The sequence below is a fragment of the Eucalyptus grandis genome, chromosome 6 (assembly GCF_016545825.1).
Source record: "Eucalyptus grandis isolate ANBG69807.140 chromosome 6, ASM1654582v1, whole genome shotgun sequence".
Lineage (NCBI taxonomy): Eukaryota > Viridiplantae > Streptophyta > Magnoliopsida > Myrtales > Myrtaceae > Eucalyptus > Eucalyptus grandis.
Window position 1 is genome coordinate 54,282,987 of NC_052617.1, and position 5,028 is coordinate 54,288,014.

The 5,028-nt window shown below is 38.9% G+C and overlaps 1 long non-coding RNA gene across 1 annotated transcript; it reads right to left on the reverse strand.

Moving 5' to 3' along the window:
- Nucleotides 1-243: 243 nt before the first annotated feature.
- Nucleotides 244-4,362, reverse strand: LOC108959416. The gene is made up of 4 exons (XR_005552093.1): nucleotides 4,308-4,362; nucleotides 2,576-2,641; nucleotides 1,573-1,632; nucleotides 244-727 (listed from the first exon to the last, which is right to left on the reverse strand). It is a non-coding gene; the product is annotated as an uncharacterized LOC108959416 (long non-coding RNA).
- Between the last annotated feature and the right edge of the window lie 666 nt (nucleotides 4,363-5,028).

The window sequence follows — 5,028 nt, forward strand, 5'->3', positions numbered from 1 at the left end:
TGACTCTTGATCCCTAAGTGGGACCAAATTGGACCGGGACTAATCATCCCGATTGTCCTCCATTAAGTCATGTTGTTATCCATGTTATTTCATGCTTTTCTTAAATTCAAAGTTATATATTATTTGGAAAAATCGAACATATCTTATAGCATGAAACTTTTATGTATTCCAAAAGATGAATTTGTCATACATCAAATCAAATTTAATCAAGTTAACATATATATTTAAATAAGTATTAAGGCATTAATTAAAATGTTGAGTGACTTTATCTGAAGAGAAAAGAAAGTACCAATTTAGAGAAATTTGATGGTCGCTTAATAGAGTGGATGTTGTCAATAGCCATAGGTGACTGGTAGAGTCACCTCTCCCATGGAGTTTCTCTCTATCCCCTGTAGGTGATAGTCTTTCCAAACCCTAATCCTAAGATGTCCAGACCTCTGTCTCTCCACAATGGCGTTCCCATCAAATCCCCGAAATAGGAATACCCACAACCCATAATATCCAAGAAGCCAAAAACCAAACCCTAAAATATGGAAACCCCTCAAATCGATTGTCATTGACGCTTCTTCTCATCTTCTTACTGTGATCGAAATTGTGGTTGAATGGAAGCATGCAGAGCCTCACTTCTCTAAGCGATTGAGGCCCCACGAATTTTCCAACTGGAGCTCCCTTCAACCGAACATCACAAATCTATCCAAATCAAGTACAATGTCCTCATGATCTAATCCTGCAACAGAAAGGTAGAAAATGGAAAGTGATGAGGAAAACCATATTCGTGTAGCAACTCTTTGTAGGAGTCTAGGGCATTTATGGTCAGAAAATGATGTGGTAGCTATAAGGGAGGAAGCCCCAACAAATAAGATCATTGAATGTCAACATACTCTCTTTGGTAAATTACTATCGAGGCAGAATGTAAACTTCCAAGCATTTTACAACACGATGAAGAAGGCATGGAAACTAGAAGCAGTCGAAATATCCCAAAAAGAACCTGGGTTTTTCTCTTTTGTCTTCGAATCAGACGTAGACAAAGATCGGGTTCTAAAATTTAGTCCTCAGTCATTTGCAAGTAATCTACTGGTTCTGAAACAATGTGTACATGATATTCCTGAACACTGCTATGATTTTTCACGTTATGATTTTTGGGTCCACATTGTCGGCCTACCTCCTAGTTGGATTCAGAAGAAGTATATTCTGATGTGGCTAGAAAAGTGGGCAAAGTGAAGGAAATTTAGCTAAAGAAAAGAGGAAATATGCTCTATAAAATAGGAAAAGCAAGAGTTGAACTTGAACTTTCAGCTCCTCTTAAAACAGGGGCTCTAGTGAAGATTGGCGAAAAAAAGCTATGGGTTGAGTTCAAGTATGAACGTCTTCCTCATTACTGCTATTTCTGTGGAAAGCTAGGGCATGATGCCACTAATTGCGAAGAAATACCCTATGAAAAAACAGAATGGGTAGCAAATAGGCCAGGGAAATACGGGCCGTGGCTCAAATTAGAGGTAAGGGACAGAAGCCCTCACTAGAAAGCTTTTTATGGAACAATAATATCTACTTCAGAGGAGGAGGAATACGTACCTGATACTCCCCTCAAGTCTAATCTTGAGATTGTGGGCTGCCATGGGCCAGTTGCTGGATCTAATCGAAGCAAAAAGAGGGCAGAGAATCCATCATCAAATGAAAACAGAGCAGAAGATATGAGGGATATAGCAGCTAGAAAATCAACAGGGAAACAACCATTGTACTTGCTAGACCCGATTGACGTAGGACGGGCGAAGCAAAAGCTCTAACATGAAGGGGCCAAAGTTTATAAGAGCAAAAAAACATAAGAAGATTGAAGAATCAAACTTGTTAATGATAGAAGTGATGGAGCTACTAGAGACACCTATCCAGCAGGTGAAAGAGGGGAATGATTGGGCTTTGGTGGCTAGCCCTAATAAGCCACCGGTGACATCATGAGGATTTTGAGCTTGAACTGTCGGGGGCTAGGCAACCCCTTGACGTTCCAAGAGCTTCGACCCTTAGTGGCTCTAGAAAGGCCTAATGTGGTTTTCTTGATGGAAACCAAAAATAAGGAAACCATGGTGGAAAGGGTAAGGAGGAGACTTAACTATCAGCAGTCCTTTTTGGTTTAGCCTAAAGGAATTGCTGGGGAACTAGCACTCATGTGGAGTGAAGAGTCTAAAGTGAAAGTGAATTGCGGCTCAAACTACTTAATAGATACAGAATGTGAAGATCCCAATAGTGGTAAACTCATGAGGATTACCTTCCTTCATGCTTCAACAAACTACCAGGAGAGAATCCAGTTATGGCAACAACTACGAGGTTTTCATACAACTAATCGACTGCCGTGGCTTTGTATGGTAGACTTTAATGATACTTTATATAATTGGGAGAAGGAAGGCAAAAGGGAGACTGATTATTACCAAATTGCAGCTTTTTGGGATATGTTAAATGACTGTTCACTAATGGATATTGATAGTAAAGGCTGTAAGTTTACATGGACCAACAATAGAGAAGGGGAAGAATTGGTGAAAAAATGATTAGACAGAGCTATATGTACTATGGAATGGCAACTTACCTTTCCAAATGCTGAAGTTTTAGCATTACCAGTGGTGGGGTCGAATCACAACCCCCTTATACTCTCCTTATATCATGTTCATGGCAAAAGGAAAAGAGATTTCATATTTGAAGCTTATTGGTTAGATGAAAAGGAATGTAGAGATGTTGTTATGGATACTTGGATTGGAAATTATCAAGATCACAGAAGATTGCCATAGAAAATTCAGCAAGTAACAAAGGCACTAGCTGAATGGAGCAAAAAGAAATTTTCTACTGCATCATATCAAATAAAAGAACTCAAAAAGCGCCTAACGGATGTTACAAATAGCAACTCCTGAGAAACCAGCAAGGAAGAAATTCAGAAGTTAAAAACAAACATTGATCAACTATGGAGGCAGGAAGAGATTTATTGGGGACTAAGGTCTCGAATCAATTGGCTCCAACGGGGAGATAAGAATACAAAGTATTTCCATGCCACTACAATTCAGAGGAGGCAGCGAAACAAAATAACAATGTTGAAAGTTGATGAACATAATTGGAGTAGGGATCCCAAGGTGCTTAAACAACACATTATGGACTATTATCAGTCTCTCTATGACTCGATGGGACCAAGGAATCTCCAACCTATATTAAATCAATGTCAAACAGTTGTAACTACAGAGATGAATGAATTCTTGTTGGCTGATATATCTGAGGAGGAGGTGAAAGAAGCTGTTTTCCAGCTAGGCTCCATAAAGGCTCCAGGACCAGACGGTCTAAATGGGCAGGTCTACTAGCACTTCTGGGATGATATAAAAATTGATGTTATGCTTAAGGTCCAGCAATTTTTTCAGTCAGGTAATCTTGATCCCATTCTCAACATGACATACATTGTTCTTATACCAAAAGTTAAAAATCCAGAGAATATTAGACAATTCGGACTAATCAGCCTATGCAATTTCAGCTATAAAATCATATTGAGGGTATTGGCAAATAGATTAAAACAATGGCTTCCACATATAATATCACATGAACAAAGTGCTTTTGTTCAAAGTCGCCAAATCCAAGACAATATCCTAATAGTTCAAGAAGTGCTACATCAAATGAGAATCAAGAAAAGGAAAAAGAAATTTCAGGCAATATTGAAACTGGACATGCAAAAAGCATATAATAGAGTGGAATGGGACTTTCTTCGAATGAGCATGTTAAAGATGGGATTTTCTTATCACTGGGTTCATTTGATTATGCAATGCGTGTCAACAGTTTCTTATAATGTGAAAATCAATGGAGAGCAAATAGAGTATTTTTCTCCTACACGTGGAATTAAACAAGGTGATCTACTATCACCCTACTTATTCATATTGATAGCCAATGTACTCTCATGGATGCTACACAAAGCCTTGGAAGACGGAAGCATTAAAGGATCAGATTAAACAGGTATTGTCCTACACTATCCCACTTGCTGTTTGCTGATGATGCTATTTTCTTTATGGATGAGATTGTTAGAGAATGGCAAAGTTTGGCGGATGTACTAAATCAATATTAGCAAGAGACGGGTCAAGCAATTAATCTGAATAAGTCAGGAATGTTCGTCAGCAATGGCTACCCACAGGAGTTGAAAAGGAATATGACACGAAATGTGAGTGCCAAGCATTGACAGGACTGGAAAATACCTTGGAATACCATCAGACTGAGGCCAAACAAAAAAAGACATGTTTGCATGGATTTTGGCAAGAGTGAACATGATGCTAGCGGGATGGAAAGAAAAATACCTGTCTAAAGCTAGGAAGGAAATCTTGATCAAAACTGTTGTGTAAGCAACGCCACGATCGCAATGTCAATCTTCAAGATACCTATATCAGTTTGTTGAGCAATTGAGAAAAGAATTGCAGCATTTTGGTGGAAGCAAAATGAAGCGAAGAACAACATGCACTAGAAAAAAAATGGGAGGTTCTAAAGTCCAGAAAAGACAGGGGAGGTTTAGGTTTTAAAGACCTAATTACTTTCAATAAAGCAATGTTGGGAAAGCAGGCGTGGCAATTATCCCAATCACCTTTAGCATTATGGAGCAAAATCCTAAAAGGTTTATATTTTCCTAATGGAGTCTTATGGAAAGCAAACAGAGGTCAAAGACCATCTTGGGGATGGCAGAGTATTCTAATGGGACGTGAAGCCATTGCACCAGACCTAAGATTGATTGTGGGAGATGGGAAGTCCATTAACATTCGTCAAGATCACTGGCTATCACAAGGAGTACTAGGAGGCTCAGAAAACAGAGAAGATCCTCAAACAGTGGCTGATTTAATTGATGAGGAATGGGAGTGGAAAGAACTGCTATTAGACCAAATGTTTGAAAGAAGAATTGTAAACGAAATCCTGTCTACACCTATCACTATGCAGCCAAAGGCAGATAAATTGATTTGGACAGGCAACAAAAATGGGAGCTACACAGTTAAAAGTGGTTATAACAGCGTCAAAAACAATTCCTCATAA